Raw genomic sequence first — 22387 nt, forward strand, 5'->3', positions numbered from 1 at the left:
TATTCGAAATCCGATCTCCGCCAGAGTCCGCCTTCTCGGCTGCCGTCTGTCAGCACATAGGATATAGCATATAGCTTAGAGACTTTAGACTGCAGAACCGCCGGATGCCACACAAGCGGATCGAAAAGGCGGCCTTGAAGAGAACAGAGCAAGGCCCTACACTTGGAAAAAAATGCTTCCCAAATTAAAGCACAAAAACTAGATTTCAAATATTATTCTTCTTCTTGTTTAAAGAATAAATATTTTGCACATTCTCTTAAATCACGTAAAATATCCGAAAATTAGGTAGATTTTATAACAATATGCCTGAAAGTATAAAAAATATAATAAAAATCAAGCATGTTTTGTGCTTAAACTTAGGATCATGGCTTCGAAATAAGAATATCTCATTACAGTTTAAATACTTTCGTAAATTAAATCATCAAAATACTTTTCTTTCTTATAAATCAATATGAACATTCTTTTGTCAAGAATTAAAACGATTAAACTAAAGATGGTGTACAAAATTATATTCAACTAAGCATATATTTTTGTGGAAATATTAATAAAATGGTCTTATAGATTTTAATAACAAACCTTTATTAAAACAAGAACGTATTTATTTAACTTTTAAATCCAATGGGCTTGATTTTTTTCTGAGTGCATCCATAAGTAAAGTACTTGGCAAAAATCATTGCAAAATTTAAATGAGCCGAGCTCAAACACACTCACACACTGGGGCAGAAATATTTTGAGGGCAAAAAGCCCGCTCAACTGACGTGCAACATGATTTTGTAGGCGTGCAACATGCGCATGCGCAACAGCCGCAACTTTATCAGATTCTGCGCTCTTTTTAGCATTATTTCTGTAATTTTTTTCGCCTGCCTCGCCGGCATGTTGTTGACTGTCAATTGTTTGGTGGGCGTTGCAGCGGTTGCAACCAGCAACCACCAACTAGCAACAATAGTCGGGGCAGCAGCAGCAGCAGCAACACAGAGACTGTCCCACAGTCCCACAGCCAGACTTTTGAAGCTATATCAATGTCAACAGCATTATCACACTGCGCTGTCAATATGCAAATGCCTAGAGCAAACCCAAGTAGCAACAACAGCAGCAACAACTGCAAGAGCAACATTCGCCAGGCAAAAAGACAAATAAATGCTTGTTGCAGGCGATTGTTTTTCATGTGTGCGTATGTGACACTCGTTAACACGAAGCGAAAATGCGCGAAATGCGATATTTCACACGATTTATGCACGGACAACGACAAAAGTTGCAACTGCAAGGGGCAACAGCAGCAGCAGCAACAACAGCGAAAGCCGCAGGAGCAACAGCAGACCACACACATCGCATGTTGCCGGTGGGGCAGCTTAAGTTGCCGCTGCCGCTGCTGCTGGTGGCAGAATATGAAATACGCAATCCCGAAAGCAACCCTCCATTTGTTTAACTTAATTTGGACTCCCAGGAAAACCGATTGGAAAGTGAGTTCTGCTCAACTACAAATAGATCGTTAAAAGAGTTGCTAACAAGTTACGTAGCGGCAGGAGTTGCAAGTGCTGCTGATGAGTCAATATGCCAAAGGGGCAATAAGATGACGACTTAGTTCAGTAGAGGTTTAATTTGTTAAACAAATATCTGCGATACGAGCATGTAAGTAAAATACTTTTTTAAAGATTGAAAGTTCATCCTGAGGAGATTTAAATAAATACATAAATATTTTGGAAAGTTTTTTAGTTTTTGGCTGTATTACTACATTTGTTTAAAAATTGGTCGAAAAGTTTAATTTCCAGACTTGCAATTGATTGCGATTTTTATAATAATTATTCGCTATCTTTGGATAATGGGGATTAAGGACACTTGAAAGAAAATCGAAAGGAAATTCTGTATTCAAAAAGTATGTTTTAAAAACCCTCTCCCCCACAAAAAAATCCAGATTTTGCCCCCGACCCGATTATAAATATATTAGGAAATTAGGAAATACCTAATAGGCACATATATTCACACCAGTCCAGAAACAAATTGTCAAATCAAAGATAAAATACCAGAAAAGTGGCGAGTCCCAGCAAGAAGCTGATAAGAACTGATTAGACCCCTTGGAATAAATCAGTGCTACCATATCCCACAATGTTGCAGTTAGCAGCGCATATTGCAGCCCGAATGCTGGCGTGCCGACGAAAACCAGAAGTGGGAAAAGGAAGAGGCACATTCTAAGTGTAACCGCTTTAGGAGTAGGAAGCTGATTAGCCAGATCAGAGCTGCTGCGGCCGAGCAGTTGCAATTGCTAATGGCCAAGTTGCTGGCGTGCTAATTTGATAGCCGGGCCAAGTTTCAGCCTTCAGCGAGGGAGAGAGTGACTGCGACTCCGTCGAGATTTATGCGTTGCCAATTGGCTGTGGCTGTGCCAACATTTGCCCATATACATAATTGAAACGTAATAAATTCTGTGATGCTGCTGCTGCTGCCGCTTTCGTGCTTTTCGTGCCGCAACATAGTACCCACCATCGGCAACTAACGACAATTGCTGACCATTTTCCATGACTCGCCGTCCGATTATTAAATAAATAATTTCATAGCGTGGCCAGTATGTGGCTACTGCCTTTGCTGGTTTTACAAGCTGTAAAGTGCGAAATCAACACGCTTCATGCCAACTACAGATCGCCGAAGTCGGTACTAGTGCCCCATTCCTTTCCTGATCCACTGTCCAGTATGTCCACTGTCCACTATGTTAGTTGTCAACACAAATGGCAATCGGCGTTGATAAATTGTTGCTGCCTTGGGCCAATTATAACCGTCTTTGGGCCTGGCTGAATATAGCCGATAAAGCTGATAGCCGGCAATCTGACAATCAAGCAGCCCCCTTCCGCCGATTCGCCGATCATGTTGCCGATGTTGCAAGGCTTTGCATGCAGATATCAGCTTCCTGCGAAGCCCCGCAAGGAGGTTCCACTGTGCTTCCGGTGTGGGCGCAACAAAGTGTACCAGATTCCGAAACCGAAACCCAATACCCAATACCCAATACAATCTACTCTTTCAGCTCAACTCTTTCAAATGGATAATTTGTCAAGAGTTTGCAAAAAAAAGGGCGCCAAAGGCAGCCACGTGCTGTAGGGCAAGGCAAAAAAATAATATCAGAGAAAGCAGGAAGACAAAATCTCGAAGAAATTACCCCGCACCTGAATCTCCTGCCAAAGGATCCATCCAAGGTTTCCCTCTGAAACATCAGCTGTTCTTCGCTCACATTGGCGCGCGCTACTTCCCTGTTCATTATTGTTATTATCTACGGCCCGGTGTGTCCTTATACAATAACATCTAATTTCCTACCTCTCCTAGGGCTACCTAAACTCCTACCTACACTCTGTCTCTGATTTTTCAGTTTTCTTCGCAGACACACATCCCTTGCAAGTAGCGAGGAGGAAGGAGGCGGGGAACACCCGCATCACATCCTCGATCGGTAAATGTTGCATATTTGTATTCAGCGCTAATGACATCGGGGGGAGATCCACAATAAAGGGGCGATCAAATCGGAGAAATGCCAGATATGTTAACAAAGGAATCTCGGTTATAACTTATAATACTATGTGAAAGCAGAGATGTATCTTAAGATTTAACGCTTGAAGAAAAAGATAAGAAGCTACTGCTGCTGACTAAAATGTAACAAATCAAGAAAAATAAAGGTAAGAGAACATTTCAAGACACATTTAATTAAAAATGCCAATCCAAAAAAATGATAAAAGAAATATAGGGAACACGTTTTAAAAATACTTATCCTGCATTTATTTTTTAAGTAATATTAAAAAAGTTTTCTTCAGTTTTGTAAAACTTATTTGCCTCAACTTACAATTTTCTTTATTTTTATATTGCCCTGCACTTCAAATGGAATTTAACCAATATTTCTGCACGAGCTCCCCCTTCCCTTGCCGCAATCTGCAGCCACCCCAACTAAGATTATTGACCTCTCGGCAAACAAGCGAATCCAGCAGGGCATCCATTGTTTGGCCAGCAGGAGCGGCAGCAGAATTCTGGGACAGCTGTTTGGTGGGATCAGGAGCCGACTTAAGAAGTCGTTGGCGCGCTGAGGGAGAATAATGCTGGGCAGACTCAAGAAGCCGCCGGAACAGAAGTCGTGCCGAGGAAAATCTGAGAAAGAACAGCTGACAGGGAAAACACACGAGCCACAGGGAAACTGAATTCAAGAAAGGATCGCATCTGATCCAATTGCGGTTAGAGCGGAAAAGGTGTCGGAATTGTAGCAAACAGCTGTGAAGGTAATTTCGGTTTTAATTGTAAATGCAATTACGGGGAGTTAAGGAAGAAACAAGTGTTGTGTTTGCAAGGAGTAACATGTGGGAGACGCCAAGAAAAAACCAGAAAATCGCCTAAGGCCTTTACTTTTTATTTATAATCACCAATCATCGCTAAATAAAATATGTAAAATATTAAAAATATGTATATAAAGTTTCTTGTCATTTTACTATGTGCCATTGGGCAAATAATTTCCCTTAGTTAAAAAGCCGCCTTTCTAATTTCAAAATGTATATTTATTTATTGCTTTTTAATGGCTAAAAATAACTTGGTTAACTAGCTCATAAAAAGTTGAGTACCTATTAAATGCCGATATGCAGGATGGTCCTGCGTGGATTATAAAAAACAGAAATAATCGATGACTCGCCAGACGCTGAAAAAGTATCGGTGGAGAAAGGTTTTGTATGAAGATCAGTAGGTGGAGTTGATTTGGAGATCCGTTAGTCAAGTCAGAGACACAAGCATTTAGAGAAATTCAAATGAATTCGTTTTCGGCTTCGGTTTTTGTTTTGGCATATACGATATTTATACGATACACCCCGACTCTCGACCGGGGACCATGCCCTCGGGCCCCCCGCCCACTTAAATTGCGTGCCACGTTGAAAGCATTCATTTGCAGCCAGACTCCCCGAGAGATATTTGTGCGTTTATGTGCCACTGGGATGCGGCGAACTACAATTAAATTTGCATTTGTATGATTTTTTCCTGCCGTTGTGAGTGCCGCGGGTGAAATACCTCGGCGTAGGAAACATTTATCACTGCTATGGGGCCTCCAACTCCGCCACCGCCACCGCCGCCAACTCAACTCAAATGGCCAGTCCGAGTCGAAACGGAACGAAACGAAACGCACAATAAAACTAAAACGTTTATAATTTCATATGAATTTCTTGTGGCGGAGCTTGCAACTATTAGCCGGGACATGCAATTGGCCAAAAGAGCAGAAAGGCAGGGAAGCCGGGAAGCAGGGAGCCCGAGTTATACAGACAGTGAGCCAAGTCAGGGCCCAACTTAATCACAGGTTGGCCAGCTGAATGGCCTAAACGAAAATGCTTAAATTTAATGACATAAATATATACGCTGAGCGGGTTGGCACAGTGAAAAAAGTCGTTATCGTACTTGGTTAGAATTGCGGTGCATGATATGACCTCGATTTAATTCAATTATGATCGAAAATTCACTTTCAAAATGCTTTAATTAAAACTAATATCCTACAAGTTTCTTATTAATTAAGGTTTTACATTTTTAAAACTGATTACATATTTTCAGATACTGTTTTCTGGGCTTTCTAATCCTAAAACCTTTTAAATTTTCCCCTGTGCATAGATCTCATCAGCTGTGGCGGGTGGCTATCCTCTTCTCCTCATGGAAACGCTGCTCAACTCAAGAAAATCTTGGAAATATTTATCAATCTGTCACGGCTCGAAAGCACAGTCGCGGAGGATCAGCCAAGCAGGCAGCTGTCCATTTAGGGAAAACGAGTTGCCGAGCGGCGGAAAAATGTGGCAAGATTTATAGGGCGCTCGGGCTACAACCCACCACCACCACCCTTCGGGGAAATTGCTTATTGCGCACTTAAGGGGACTGTCAAAGATCCCGTTTCAAGGACCTATCCTGAGGCTCGCCAACGCCACCCCGTGAGGCGGGACGATGAGGACAAGAACCGGCTGCTTCTTTCACTGCCAGCGAATAGAGAGGTCCTCCTCCTTCCTTCCACCCCACACCACCCAACCATCCGAAGCGAAAAGGAACCCAACTCCTTGCCATCTTCCTCCCTCTTGACAGTCCCTTGGGATTTTTCACTGCGCAAAGGACGCAAAAAAGTAGTATTATAGAAGGAGGGAAGACAGATAACGCAGCTGCGCCTGCTAATGAACAATTTACCAATCTTTTGGTTACTTTGCAGCCTTTGCTGCTGCGCAGTTTGGGAATCAGAGGTGGGAAATAAAAAACTTGCCAGCTGGCTCGGGACCTCAGCTTTGATGAGCTTTGTGAGTGAGCGGAACTAATTTCCATTGTATCGAAAAGCAAGGGGATTTCACATATATCTTCCCATGTCCCTTCCATTTTCGGCCTATCGCCCAAAACTATCTTAATCTCGGCATAAACACTGATACATCATCATCATCATCGGGGCATAAACTTCAATTCAAGTTCGCTGCCTAAGTCTTTCGTTTGGCAGCTCTCAGCATAAATTATGTTTATTTTGGGAGCCCGAACGATGAAAAACGGAGGATTACACACGCTCTTAAAGACTCCCACAAGCAGGAGAATACGGCTGACTACCATTTGCCACTTGGCATAAAATTAACTGTTCATTCGAATAAAAATTAAACTATTAAATGCGATTGGAGAGCGGAGAAATGAGCTTCGGTTTGGGTGCGCATAAACGATTAACATACACAAGAAGCTGGCCAAGGGGCGCACACAAAAAACACACACGACGGCCCCCAAAACTGAAGCGTTTCAATATATGTATAAAGCTGATCAATAAAATATAACAATCATGCGATCAAAAATCTTTCACAAAATACTTCGGGACCACGGCCCCCATTCACCTGTAAAAGTGTGGGAAACCATAGAAATAAGAGAGCGCGCCAAAAGCCCAAAGAGCCCAAAAAGAAAACGTTGAAAATTCAAATTAGCCCGAGACTCGTAAATAAAAGATATTATAGCCAATCGGGCAATAAAACCAGTTAATCTCTAAATGTGCCGAGCTCAGTCGCAGTCTCAGTCGCAGTCCCTGTCTCTTTCCTCAACTCTATCTCATTGCCAGCTTCGATCTGAGGAAGCCACTCCATCGCACATCTCCATCGCCATCCAAGCTCATCAAAGTGGTTCGGCCTACATCTGGGACTTTGACTCGGGGTCCGAGGTTTTACGATCTGCAACCTGCCCGGCCATGGGCAAAATCAGTTAGACTCCGAGGCGGGTGTAGGATTCTCCTCTCTGCTCGGCTCTCGGAGATTCCCCCCGCCAGATTCCTCAGCTCCTGCTTCTGCCTGATCATCTTCTTGGCAATCAAATCAATTTTATGCCGCTGTTGCATTTTTTATGGCATTTCTAACACACAAACCACACGATAGCCCCATTCACTCATTCATTCACTCACTCACTCGCTCGTTCATTGATGATCGGAGGACCGCAGACCGGAAGCGAGTTACTGCCTCGAAGGGGGGCAAGTCAGGGGCGCCGAGGGGGAGCGAGCGATTACCAACAACTTAAAGCTCGGCCACAAAATGTTGCATTCGGATTGGGTTATTAAGCCATTTAAGCGACGTGAGAAAATGCTGCTGAAACGATTGGGAAAAACTTAGTTGAAGTACACGCAAAGGAAAATTATTAGTTTAACAATTTACTTCAATCCGGAATATACAAAATTTAGAAAAGATATTCTTAAAAACTTAAGCGAAATGCCAACAAACATATTTTGAAATTTTCTTATATCCATTTACCTATTCTAAGAATCACAAAATCTAATTTTTTTGAGGACATTAAGGGACTGTCAAAAAATCAATTTTACTTAAGAAAATAAATCCTTTTTCCCCCGAAATAATCACGTCAAAAGGTCTGAAATATGTGAAATTAATAAAAAACAAAATGATTTGAATAAGGGGGTTAAATAACCATTTCTTATTTCAAGAAAAATCACAAAACAAATTGTTTGAAACCCTTAACGGAATGGATTATATATTTATGTAAATATTTTGGGTGTTACATACATTTTTCGATTAATGGTGGGAAATTTGAGCTCTTTGCCAAATTTACAAACAACACTAATTTTTCCTGCGTGTAACAGCGGGATTCTAGGCAAAGAGAGAGGCAACACTGGTGAAGTCACTTTGATTTAATGACTGCACTAAACATTTATCGGTGCCAGCCTAGCTAACAACAAAATCAATTAAACAAACGAAGACAAGGAATATCAAGGGCCATATGTTGAAAGAACGCAGAATTGGCTTCTGTCTACGCCTTCCAGCCATGTCGTTAAACTTTGTTTAAACTTTTTTTTAAGACTTATCCCAGGCGACCTTCCCACTTCCAGAGACTCAAGACTCGAGACTCAAGAGATTTTCATTAAGACAAACTTTTGTGAATGAAATGGAGTCGCACCCGCAAGCCGCCTACTTCCCTCGCCTCATCAGAGAAGTAAAGGTTAACTCATCCCAACGCTGTAGGTAAATCATTCGAAATTTGTCTTCCAAGTGAGATCTTGGCCAAGATTTCGGGGCGTGCGCGTGATTTAAGCTCATGTTGGTAGCAAAAACCAAAAAAAAAGAACTACGGAAAAAACATCCAAAACAACTCGTGTGTTGGAGGAAGTGCAAAGTGCCGTGATAAGATCTCCGAGTTGTGCCAAAAAACTTTAGAAAAATGAGCAGCAAGAAAGGCTTAATTGCTTAAAAAAAAAAACGAAAATACGGGACAGGTTATGATAGATCGCAAAACATGCTTATAGAGAGGGGCGGAAGTTGAGAAGAAATTGAAATGCTTTTTGGCCTGAAACAAAGAAGCTATTTTATTGATTTTTTTTGGGATACCAGAGTATTAATGAAGCCACAATAAATAGTAAATCATCCATTGAATCCATAATCGTTTGATTGAGTTTAATTTGCCATCATCAGTGGCATCATCAATCACACCATGTGAGGCAAACCAACTTTCCCAGAAAGCTTAGTATTTCGGGGACAAAAAGAGGGGGATTCCCTTCGACTAAAACAATGATATTGATGCATATATTTGGTTTAAGAAGATTTGAAACACTTTTAACTGTTCGAATGTCATTAATTAATTTTTTTAGTTTCTTGGACATGAAAAGAAACTGTAACTAAAAAGATTCTCTCCGCAAAGATTAAAAATATGATATCTTTTGTACAGTTTTTGCATTATTTACATGATTTATTTGCACTCCAAATTATGTTAGTTTTCTCCTAACTGTTTTGTTCCGTTTCTTGGCAAAATTACTATTTATTTTCCAGATTAAAATCCAAACAGCTGTTCGGCTTAAATCATGAGCCTCCTGTCCACCAGGAGAGATTCTCCAGAGTGCGCTTATCCGTGGGAATCTCAGAGGTGAGAAACCGCGCATTCGCATGCAAATTAGATTTTTTAATTGGCGCATAAGCGGCGACATCTCCGTCTGACCCCCAGAAGAACGCCCAACTGAAATATCTGGCGCGATCTGTGCTCTTTCTCTCAGTTCTCCTCTGATCTCCTGCCGTTGGCGTCACCTCAAGGTGCTGAGATGTCATTCGCTTTTATGGTTATTGCGCCGGCAGCTGCTGTTGCCACTATTCTGTTGCTGTTGCTGTTGCCACTATAATGTTGCTGCTGCTGCTGGTGCATCGCGAGTTGCTGCTGCAAATGCAAATTGCGAGTGGCATTGGTCGCTCTGCTCGGGATGTTGGCGTTTTTGCGTGCTTAATTGAAAATTGTGTTTGGGCGCTTCTTATGAATGGGAAAGTCAAAGACGACAACGCACTGTTGGAATGCACAGGGAAAAATGTCCAAGCTTAAACAAATATTTGAGCTCCTATATACAAATTTCTTTGCATTTCTGACTTCTGTGCTCTACATAAAAATGCTAAAACCACGGTTTTAATTCATTAATTAATTAATACTAAATTGGAATAGCAAAGAAACTCTTAAATAGCTTCTAAAATATGTTTTTGGTTTTAAATTAAAAGATTTGGCAAATGTTTATAAAACCTACGTATTAATATTTATAATTTGATGGTTTCGATTTCAGCTTGAAAAGAAAAGGTGAATGAATATGAATCCTATTCATAAATATGTATAAAGAGCAAATCTCGGCTAAAAGCGAATATTTAATACAAATCGATCATAATTTGGCTGCCTTTTTAGAGTCGCACATTTTCTATTCGAATATTAAATTTGTCAAATGCCCTCCCATAGCGATAAATTTCTCATTAATTCTCCGAATCACTGGGGTGGAGCGGTGGGAGGGGCAGGATGGGCGAAAGAGCAGAAAGGAGCAGCAGGAGTCCAGCGAAAACTTCCGCCCGAGGGGTGGTTTGAGCTCTTCAATGTTTCCTCTGCCGCAGGCCACAGAAACACAAAAAATCTCGCCGAGATCTTGACTGGGCCGCCCTTTGTGCGCGAAGACGTTCGGCGGAGATTTCCCGCCAAAAAAGTTACGGGGGTTGCACAACGGGATTTGAGATCCCGGATGGTCGGGCGTTCGGATCGTTGGATCGTCGGTGGTGGTGGGTTGCGATCGGGTGGGTCGGCAGTGGTGGGTTGGTGGTGGCGGCGGTGCTGCTGGGGTGGCGCAAGGACAACAATAAGGAGGCTGAAGTCTGAGAGGGCGAAAATAACGACGATGACTGGGCCAAACCGTGGGAAGATTTCCAGCACAAAGGCGAAGGAATCTCGCTGCGAAATTCCCTTGCAGCTGCACTCAAATCACATTGAAATCGAAAAAAACAGATCCGAGGCGAGAACTTTTACCTTGATTGCCGTTTTGAGGGGTTTTTATTTTCTTTATTTTATTTCATTTTATTTTCGGGCGTAGGCATATGCGACACTGAAATGTACTTACGTACTTTTGTAAGCGCTACAGTACAGCTAAACACACTTAATAAAGCAACCGTAATGTTTTAAGAGCATACATTCGACTTAAAGATACCCGCTATTGAACATTCATTGTTATGTTAACATGAAAACATATTGATGCCAAATATTTAATTCAAAGGATATCCATTATACATATACATTTTTATATTCCACGGACCGATCTAGGATATAGTTTTAAAGCCTTTAATAACTTGTCAACTCTTGTCAAGGTATATTATCTTAAAAATGATTTTATGATTGAAATATATTTATAGACTTGTAATTAAAAAAAAATTTTTAAGGTCTGAATATATAATGCACAAATTACTTTAAAAGTAACCCAAAATGTATTTATAAGACGATGCCCATTATAAGTTTTTAAGTTCATTTTTAAAGAGCAATCATATCTTTATGTTTATAAAAAGGGAACTTAGGCACAATCATTTTATTATGCCTATTTGCTAAAAGGGGCTAATCCCAACGGATAATATTTCTTTTAACAACAGCTTAGGGGCTGTCCATATATTACGTAATCACCTAGGGGGGGGGAGGGGGTCATTGAAATGATTATGTTTGATTACATGGGGAGGGGGGGGGGTCTTGTACAATGATTACGTAATCATTTTATATGAACTTTTTTATTTAAAGAATTTGTTTAAAAACTTTTTTCCTTTAATTATATCTACAAACTTAGATAGGAAAGCAGGGAAAACATTTTTGTAGTGGCTGGGCGTCGAAAAAGAGAATGTTTGGTGGTTTAATCACACGAAGGACGCGAAGACCTGGAATGGCTTGACGAAGAGTATGTTGGAGATAATATCAGCGTAGACGAACCATACCAAACTTCATTTATAAACAATATTAAAGATTGGGTTGCATCTCCGTTTGAATCCACAGATTAAAACAAAAAAAATTTTATTCTTGGGATTACGTAATCATTGGGGGGGGGGGGGGGGGTGTTTATTGAATGATTACGTTTGATCACCAGGGGGGGGAGGGGGTCAAAAATCACCAAAAACGTGATTACGTAATATATGGACAGCCCCTTACATCAGTTAAATAAATAATACGCCCTGTTGGTCACCAAATACCGGGTGTATTAAAAATGTCGCCAGCCCGACGAACGACTTAATCAACAAATCAGCGTTGTCAATCTGCGGATTGTGTTGGCTGCTCACCGCCACTTCCCCCCAACCCCCCTCGCAACACGTTCGCTGTGGATATATATCTCGCTGATCTGCGATCGTCGATCTGCGATCACTTGGCCTACACCATTTTGGTTTCGTTTCTTTTGTCGCCGTCTCATTTCAATAACTCACAGATACATCTGCATATGGCGCGTATACATAGTACCTATAGCATATGGCATATAACTTATAGCCGAACACCTACGTTCGGAGGCTTTTGGCTCTTTGCAGTGCTTCTCTTTTCAAAATACCAACGAATTGTGTACGAATCGCGTAAACGCGTTTATTTTCCCTGCCCACAATCACACACACACATGCCGATTTCCTGGTGTGGGTTGAGTATCTGTGTGAGTGCGCCACTATTCGTTCATTCACAAATTGTGTTGTTGCTGTCTTGGCATGCTTTTGCTGTTTTTTTTGTTTTTTCCCAATTCGGTTTTGTTTTGTAAACACACATAGACACACAAACACACCTGGACGGAGGCGCACACAGATACGAAGACACCTCGGCAGCTGCGTCACACACACGCACACGGTTGGCCAAGAGAGCGCTCTCTCTCTCACGTTGAATGCATCGGCATTTCAAGTTCAGGTATCGTATCTGTGAAGTTGTTTTGCCGGCATTTCATTTCTCACGAGCGCAAAGAGAGAGTTTCAGAGAGCTAGGAAGTGTATCTGTGTGAGTGGCATGAGAGAGTTTATCCGGGGATTTTATCCGGACCTTCAATGCGGCTTAAAATCATTCGACTGCGATTTTCTTATAATGCAATTGGGTTTAAATTGAGCTTAGATTATTCAACTTTAGAAAAAAAATTTAGTAACATAATATTAATTTATTGCGAGCTTGGAAACCTAAAGATACATCATAATAAAAAAGGCAATACTTTTTAGTTTAGATAATTCGGGAACAGGGTCTGTAAATTGTTGGATTTTATTCACAAATGTTTGTTATGCGGTGACACAATCCATACATTTTTTATAATAATATAAATTATTAAATAAAAATAAAATCGTTCGTAACTATAAGTATTCTTTAAAAAAAACCTTTAAAAATATGTATTTTAAAATGTATTTTACAAAACGGTTTTATTTTAATTGCCAGTATACTTGGAAATTAACAGCAAGTAAACATTGAAAAAATAATACCATTCTTTGTTATCAGACTTAGTTTTTAGCACGGACATTTACATCTATCACCAAGCACCTTAAAATGTGTTGAAAATGTAAGGACATTTGTATAGCTGGAAATTCTAAGTTTAAAGAATACGGGCCAACTCCTTCGTGGATTTGAACCGTGACTTTCGTTTACTTTCGACTCCTTCGAACAGTACAAAAGACACCCGCTGGCTTATCTGTGCATTTTCGATATTATATAGCTTATATAACGGCAGTCGGTGGAAGTGGGAGGTGCCTATTCGGAGCTCAACTCGCAACTGGCGACCCAAAAGCGCCAAATGCAGCCGAGTGCCCCCATTGGCATAGAGTTTTGAGCAATTAGAAGCCCACGCAGCCATAAACAACAACTGCGGATGGGGGGTGGGAGTGGGAGGAGAGGCTCTTTGAGCAGCTCCCACCGAGAGGAGAAAAAGCTAGAGAAATCCCCACTGCATGTGCTGCTCTTTCTCGCTCTCTCGCGACTTTATCCGGCGAATGAGAGGACAACATTCGGTGTACAATTGGCGCACACAGACGCAACCGCCCGCCTGCCTCGGTGTGGGTGTCCCATCGGCATTGGTGTTGGTGGCCGTCGTATCGCCTGAGCGGTGAACGAGTGGCGATTCTACTCAGAAGTCAGTTTCTTGCTGGGCAGTGTCGGTTCAGGTTCATCGACGCTCCGCACGCGCTGCCGCGAATTCTTCAGTGCTGAAAACGCAAGACGCGTCGTCTTTTTCGGCCCAAAAACCAGGAGGAAAAAAGAAAACCGAACGAAACGAAATCTTCGCAGTGCGTTTCCAGACTCCCTCTCTCTTTCTCCTTCTCGCTCTCTCTCTCCTCGAAGAGAGTTTCAGTGGTTGGTGGTTTGGATTTGGTGGTTCGGCTGGTGGTGCCGCCGCTGCTGCCGAAGCTCTGCCGACGCCGACGACGACGCCACGTCGGGAAAACCAACCTCTTGCAGTGAAAATCTTTTCGTACGTTTTCGTTATTTGTTATTCGCACGTTGACGCGACGAGACCGCGAAACACGAGAGCAGCAGCAACAGCAACAGCAATTGCAACTGCAACTGCAATAATGATCGCGCGTGCAACAGCAACACAACGAAAATCAGTGGCAAAACCCTAAAGTATCTAACCCGAAAAAAATCCAACACTTAACTGGCCAAATCCGTTGAAACCAAGTGAAAAGTGTGTGTCTTACAATCCCCATTAAGTAATATGAATCAATTATAGCCGCAAAACACACAATAGCCAAACACGCAAACGCAGCATAAGCACAAATAAAATACATAAAAAAAAGTGTGATATTTTGATATTAGCAATTAGAGTTTACACAACGCAGCCTAAAAAATATTTGTTAAATGTGTTTGCCCCCCAGGCAAAAGCAGAAAATTGGATAATGCTTGGATAATCCCCCTCCTACAAAAAAAAAACACAACATAAAGGTGAGTTAGCGAGATCGCTCAATTTGCCGACGGCTTAGTCATAAGGCCAGCTAAAAAAAAAGTAGAGAAACGCCATCTCAGCTGGTTGGCCAAAATGTGTCAGAAGCTTGGCTCCAGTTACGAATGGAGATCGGCTTACCATAACCCATAGCCTCAGCGTAATATCAGATCGGGGGTAGTATAGTATATATGCAATCGATTGCACCCATGAATGATGGACTGATGCGATGTGATGAGTTCATATCAGCACCGGCCCCCTCCAGAGTCATCATCATCGTTATTATCATCATCTCACTCCGATTCCGATTTTAATTCCGATCCGAAACCATTCCCTCCATTCCATTCCATCTATATTGACGTCAATCGCCGCAGCAACTTGACATCGCCGATCTGCAGATCGTGTGCCGTGCCTGGCAAATTGACGCACACAGAAAAGCCAGAGAGATAGGACCCTTAGCCCCAGTTCCAGACTTTAAGACTTTCAGACTTCCAGCTTGCAAGTTCCAGTTTTAGCTAGAAGCGGGGAATTTTAATTGCCCATCCTGGCCAAAAGCAGACCACTCTCTCTATGTGAACTATGCCAATTGTCTACACCTGAGCCGCAGAACTGGCCGGCTAGCTGACAAATTTGTATGCACGCGCTTCAAAAGTGCAATATTAATTAATTCCAGCAACTCGAGACACGGCAGCAACATGAACTGATCTGTATGCAGCATAAGTTGTTGGTTGCAAGTTGCTAGTTGCTACTAGCTACTTGCTACTTAGTCGAGGCAATTAAATCGTATGTCATTCATTGGTAATTTATACCATTTAAAGGCATTGCGTTGAGGATGGGTAGACACAGAAGAGAAGTTCTGAAGGATGGTTCTTCGTTGATGGTTCCTATCTGTGTTTTACACTCCATCCATTAGCATAGACTGCGATTTCTAGTTGTAAACCAAAATTCGTTGCTTTGCTTTTGACCTGTCTCCAAAACGCCAAACGGCAAAAGCCAAACGCTTGATAGATCGCTCTAAACCGATTCCGATTCCGATCCGATCGGCGATAAATGCAACTTGCCATGAAAAGTGCTGCCTTAAATGGGCATTAGGCTATTGCACATTTCTCAATATGTCGAGTGATTTTTTCCCTGCTCCTCCAACGCGGCTGACTTATACGCACCGCACCTTATATGACGAACGGCGACGTCTGCCGCTGTCCCACTGCATTTGGCATATAAAGCAGGCAGTGGTTCACTCGGTGGCCAAGGTGTTGGGGGTGGGCGAAGGTGTCTCAGGTGGTTCGGTTCGCCGGTTGGAGTCTCACCCGCACGACGCCATTTTCGAGGCCCCAATTTGCATTTTCCACACAAAAGCACTTGGAGCCAGGCTCCCTAGAAAAAAAAACCCCACCCCCTTTGGTCGACTTAAGGTCCCTGGTTCAGTGGTTAATTTATTTCTGACACAGCCTTAAATTAACAATTTTAATACAAACAACAAAAGAGCGCGCATTGAAATTGAGACGTTGGGCGAAATACAAAAAATACAAATAAAAATAAAATGCACACCACACAATACGAAATACAGAAAACAAAAAGCTAAAAAGGAAAAAGCATAAAATAAATTTACAGCAAAACAAAAGCGTGTAACAGAACAAAGGAGACGGTTTTGGGGAGCAGCGAAAGAGGAATGTGTAAGGTGAAATAAAATTCTGGCGCGTTAATTAACTTTAAACGATTGAAAACGAATTGATTTGGAGAAGCCATTTGATTTGGATTAGTCGTGCCTGGTTCAGAAAACACAAAATTGAAAAAAAAAAAACACAAGAAACCGAGGTTGTGGAGGTGGACCGCAGCTCGAAAGGGTTAAAGCTTTTGGCCCCAGAGTTGCCAGGCCGGGCTAAAATTAAAATTCAATCATCACGTGTGCGTTAAAAGAGACACACAATCAGACAGATCATTGGAGATGTTAATTGGAATGCGTTAAACAATAAAACAAAGACTGCGATGTCTGCCACAGTTGCCAAGAGACTTAACACCTTTTGGATCTGCGGTTAAAGCCGACATCTTCGACATCTGATAGGGCCCACAAACTCGGCCCTGGACATGCGTCGTTATCATGCATTTGATAAACGTTTTGTTTTTCATTAGAGCCTTCGCATTGCCGCCGCGGAGGAGGAGATATCAAAGCGATCGCAAACTTGGGATCACACCCCTTCAATTAGCAGGGGGTTCAGCTCAAGTTCCTCGAAATTTTCGATGGTTGGCTAATCTTTGAATACCGCAAGTTTGTTATATTTCAAACATATTTGAAAACAGGAAATTCTCAGTCTCAAAATATGGATAATATAGTCAGCTTAACGTTTCGAAGCTACTTCCTTTGATAAGCTTTCAAAGTTTTGAATCCGATAAAAGAAATCGGGGAAATAAATTTTATCCCATTTCCTAGAACTACAATTTATTAACATTCTTTGAAAGTCACAATACGATTACTTTAAATTCAAAAACCATATTATCTTCAAATATTCCCAGACTAACCGCACTTTTATCGGTAGATTTTGTAGTCTGGGGTTCGCTGTAGATAGTCGAGTTCCCACCGCGGGCATTATTATTTTAAATGTACTTTTTTGGCATATCAGGCAACCACACGCAGTCCTCAATGAAGTGAATTATTTTTCGGTGGGGCCAACGCCGCCGCAGCACGTACTTGAAAACAACTTTTAATCTCGAGTAGTTTCAATTAACGTCATTGGACTACATAGATCGCTGATTACGGATTGAATGAGCATTAAAAGTATATATGAATAAGTGCGGAGTGCTGTGCTGGGTGTGAGTGTAGAAAATAGAAACGAAAACAAAGTTAAAATCGTGAGCGGAGATTGCGCGATTGCGGCCACCCACCGCACATGGTCGGCCGTTATCGGCGGGAAAGCAGCGCTATATGCGCTATATACGCACATATAGCCCCCCGATCCGGTGGGCTATCTGTCCTTCGATTTACGTCACAGCTCGAGGCGCAATTCATGAATTTCTCGCCTCGAAAAAAACACAATTCTATTTACCGGACGCCCACTTTTGAGTGGGTGGTTGGGGCGGTTCGGTTCGGTTCGGTTCGGTTTGGGTGATAAGTTTGGGCTTGATAAGGACTTGGAGTGGTCAGTGGGTGGGTGGTGGATCGAGTTAGGAAATTTACGGGCGTTGCATAAAGCTGATTAGAGCCTGATTATTTCTGAGTCAGCCGAAAGAGACTCAGATCTTTCGATTGTTGTCGCTACTTTTTTGATTAGGCCAACTCATAAAGCGGAAAACCTGTTGCACGACAGTTGGCCAGTTTTCCAGCTGGAAATTTGCAACTCGCTTCGGCCAGTCCAATATTTTCGCTGAGTTTATAAGCGCAAATGTCTGTCGCATAAAACTTAATTGTAATGTTTGTTTACGAGCTCCACTTGCCGGATTTCGAGACCGAAACCACCACCCCCGAACTAATGGCGGCCATAAATCCGCCGAGTATCTCAAATATGAATTGCACTTTAGTTCCAGATCTCGGCGAGTGCCTAATTTATGTAATACCCCCTGCTGTTTGTCATTTCACTTGGCCAGAGGAAAGTTCCTCCAAATTGTTTTAAGTAAGCGACAGCGAAAAAACCGAATAATAATAATAAAGAAATATCTTCATGCCAACAAATCCATTACAGTCAAGTGCGCGACAACAGCAACAGCAAATAAATAAAAATATACGAGTGTGTGCGAACGGACGGACAGATCGCCGAGTGTGTGTGCGTGTCGAGTTAAAAAAAATTAACCGAAATTTTATTAGTATTTGCGCAAGCGCAAGCCAAAGTCAACCTCAAATATTTGACGACCAGAGTTGACCAAAAGAGCCCGACTTCTCAGGGGGCGGGGGCGGCGAAGGAGGTAGGGGGAGGCATCTGCATTCTCCCAGCCACGCAGACTCTCTTCTGGCCCAAAGAAATGGACCTGGTCCAGAGAGCCCTGCGCACAAACCAAGCAAAAGGCAATTAGAGTTGACACTTTGGGATTTTCGGTCTTACCTTTTTTCTCTCTGATTATACCTGGTATCTTTCGGGTATTAAGGGTTTCATGTACTATAAAAAATAAAATATTATTTTATACATTAAAAGATTACTTTATTTAAATCATTTTTTTAACTTAGCTTGTATGATGAAATAAATTCATAACCAGTTTATCTTTATACATTTTAATTCTATTTAAACTCCCACATGTTGAAAAAGTCTTTGGCATTAACGTTTCAAAATTAAATTATTTATGAGCTTTTCAGAACTCACAACACTGACTGCTGAATTTAGATTTATATCTTTGATTTCAATAATTTTAATAGTATCTTTACAAAAGTAATAAGATGTCTTAAAATACTTTTTCATTTTTGATATAGTATAAAATAAATTATATAAAATATTTTGTAGTAAAGGGTGTCAGAACGTTCTCACTACCCAAGAATATGATTCCCCATCAACCCATCCCTTTTCGCACCTTTGTTTTAGCGGCTCCTCGTGATCCCTGGGATCCTCTGATCCAAGGGTCTAAAGAAGATGTCCGCTGGACCAGCTCATCTCTGCCCAAGTCAACTCTGGTCAGTTTTCGGCCGGGGCTTAGTTGTGATGATGGCGTTGACGTGCCCAGGGGACAGTTTAATTTTCACTAGACATTGCCCACTTAAAAACCATTTTCACTTGAGACGTGACCGCTCGGCCAGATCTGCTTCTTTCGGCCGTCTAATGTTCGACTTGGTCTCGCTTTTTCGGTCTTGGGCCCCAGAGTTTTAAACCTTCGGTTCGGGGGATCTGTTATTTATGGATCAATATTGACGCAGCAGCCGAGTGGGGAGAGGGAAATATCTGTAAAATAGCCAGGCAACATTGTAAACAAAGTGTAAGCCGCTTTGTTGTTGTCTCTGGCAACAACGACACCTCCCAAAAGCCTCCCCTCGCCCCTAAAAACGGTGGATGGGGGGAAAAGAGTGTCACTAAGGCATTTTTCAAATCCGATTTTTCTCCGCCGAAAACAATGAGCACCCGATCGATGACAATCACAATGGATCCCAATCCCAAAAATGCAGAGGGAGTGAGTCTCCAAGGTATAACACCCATTTAATCATAAATTTGTCGCGCGATTATTTTTACAGTTTTCGCCTTTCTACAAATATTAAGTATCTGGCGAGTGATTCCAATAAGTTTAGGTCTCGATGCCTGACTTATGGTCTTAGGCTTCAATCCGATGTCGGCTGAATATGTAAATGACTTGTTATTATTATGTTTATGCATATTTCCAGCGGCTTTCGTCTAACAAATGTGTTTCTTGTTTGTTTATTTGTTTTCTATTTGTCTCTCCGCTGGATTTTTTTTGTTTTTCGCTGGCACGTGTGTGCTTAAGTTGGACTAGTATACATTATTCCCCCTGCTGAATTTTTAAGTGACTTCGCAGTGACCACAGGAAAAGGGAAGCCTGTTGAGTTCTGTGAGCTGATTTCCGCCTGCAATTTATTCGACAGCAAAAGTACGAAAAAAAGAGCCAGAAGGCGAGGAACGCAAAGGGCTGAAGTCTCGAAATTCCAAGACGTTTTACCTTCCCTGTCGCCTTTTTTTCATGCTGAATTCACTTGGAGAATTTGTGGCAGCAGCAACAAGAGAAATGCATTGCCGCAGAAACCACAAGGAATTGTTTCTCACGCTCGCCCAAAAGGAACGGGAAAGGATCTGGCGGAGAAACGACACCCACGACAGGCGACAGGAGATTGGAGACCGAGATCCAGAGATGGAGATGGAGAATCGCCAGAGACACCCATTCCACTTGACTGAAAGAAATTCCTGAAAGCCGCTTTCCGACCAATAAAGTCTTATTATATACTCATCAATTCAGCAGCAGATAAAAGTCAAAAACTTTGAGATACGCTCACGCTGGATGTCGTCGATGCCGACTAAGGCACAAGTCAGATAAATTATAATTAAAGCAGACGAAGAAAAGGAGAAGACACATGGTGGATGGTGGGGCTCTGATGTCAGAGCGTATTTAAAATACGAATACGAATACGAGTAGAACCGCTTGCATTCAAAACAGCGATGCCAATGGTTCGGCGGCCACACGACCCGAAACCAAAAGCCAGGCCAAAAACCGACGGTTAAACAAAACAAATAAACAGCCAGAGAGGCGCAGACGTCGCATAGAATCGGGCTTCAGTCAGCGGCAAGAAAACACCTGTCAAACTGGTCCAAAAGAACAAGCTGGAAGAAAAGAGAACCCAACAAAAACACGGGGAAGACTTGGGATAATGACTTGGCAAAGGATGGATCCCAGGCCCTGTGCATGATGACAATGATGATGATCGTGATTTCAGTTTCAGCCGGGGCCCAAAACGGATATGCAGCATGAAAAGAGGCCCGGCCCGAATCGAACGGCCAGACTGATTAGCCAGTTATTGATTTAATTGAACGAACAGAACAGATTCGGAAGATTCTAAAACGGAAGTTATTACGCAAGCTGCAGTTGCCTTTGATTAGATTAGATGAGGCTGCACATTTTCCCTTTCTCCCAGTCTGCCAGTCGGCTAATTGCACCCGAAGGTCTTTTCCCAGGCCCACAAAACTAAGCAGGAAATGTCGGTGGAAAAGGGGGAGAACTATTTCCCACAAATCCTTTCAATTAGCAGGCACGCAAAGCCGAAAGCCGAGAACCGAAAACCGAAGGCAAGGACAAAGTTTAACAACTTAACTCCAAAAGGAGAGATACAGATACTGGCGCAATCAAATTACCAAACTAATCGCATGCAAGGCGAACAAGTTAAATGTGTCTATGTGGGGATTACTTTTGGGGGTGTTGGGGTGTTTGGCCAAAGTGAAATGGAAAATGGGAAAATCAGAAAGTCATGGGACTTGGCGCAGTTTAAGGCGTTATGCAAAACAACTGCAATGCGTGCGTGTGGCAAAAAGTTTCACAAAAGTGGGGGAGCTAACTGACTGAGCCGTATATGCATGCATATATATACCGTTGAGAAGGATACAGAAGGAACTTTAGTCGACAGGCGACAGGAAGTGCGCAAAATGCCACAACTTACGACCGCATTGTGCTGCCAATGTGCTAAGGAGTTCGCTTCAGCGGAGGCCTATCTCTTTCTCCTTTGATTTCCCTGCGTTTGTTTCGCTATTAAAGTTGTTGCATGTTTGGAGCTTGTAAACAAGCTTGTCGCTTCGGCCTATAAAGTAACAAAATATTATTAAATTAAAACTAAAAGGGGGAGAGAAGTGGAGTGGTGGTGTAACTCCACCCACCAAAAAAAGAAGAAACAAAACACCAAGGCAGCTCTCTCTATACATACAGGCTAGTATAATTACGGATTGGCCAGGGAGTGCGGCGATGACCACGTCGACTGGTCATTAACTGCCTGATGAGCCAAGAAAAAAGGGGCTGGGGAGTGGCACAGTAGCCAATGCCAAGTGGCAGCCACTCTGCTCTAGGAGCACCGGCAAGCTGCCCCTGGGCCGCATAAATAATTATTAGCAATTGTCTGCAGGTGCAACAGCAACTAGCAACTTGCAACTTGCGACTTGCGACTTGCGACTCGGAGTGGCAGTAGCAACCTGCTTGGGCCGCCACTCGAATTGCACACTGCAATTTGAGCATTTTTCACATTTCCCCCGCTGCGGCCACCAAAAACAAAAGACTCAAGCAACGAACTCGACAGGATCTTCCTCTCTTTCTCTCTCTCTCTCTTTGCTCTTGTGTTAATGCCCCAAA

At 42.3% G+C, this 22387-nt stretch overlaps 1 protein-coding gene across 1 annotated transcript in view; it reads left to right on the forward strand.

The window, feature by feature from the left end:
* The first annotated feature begins 13857 nt into the window (after positions 1–13857).
* Positions 13858–22387, forward strand: part of klu (klumpfuss) — a 28108-nt gene continuing 19578 nt past the window's right edge. The window contains exon 1 of the mRNA XM_017140143.3: positions 13858–14640. The gene's annotated coding sequence lies outside the window, so the exon portion shown is untranslated. The remainder of the gene's footprint in view (positions 14641–22387) is intronic.

Source organism: Drosophila takahashii, chromosome 3L (assembly GCF_030179915.1).
Source record: "Drosophila takahashii strain IR98-3 E-12201 chromosome 3L, DtakHiC1v2, whole genome shotgun sequence".
NCBI classification, from domain to species: Eukaryota; Metazoa; Arthropoda; class Insecta; order Diptera; family Drosophilidae; genus Drosophila; species Drosophila takahashii.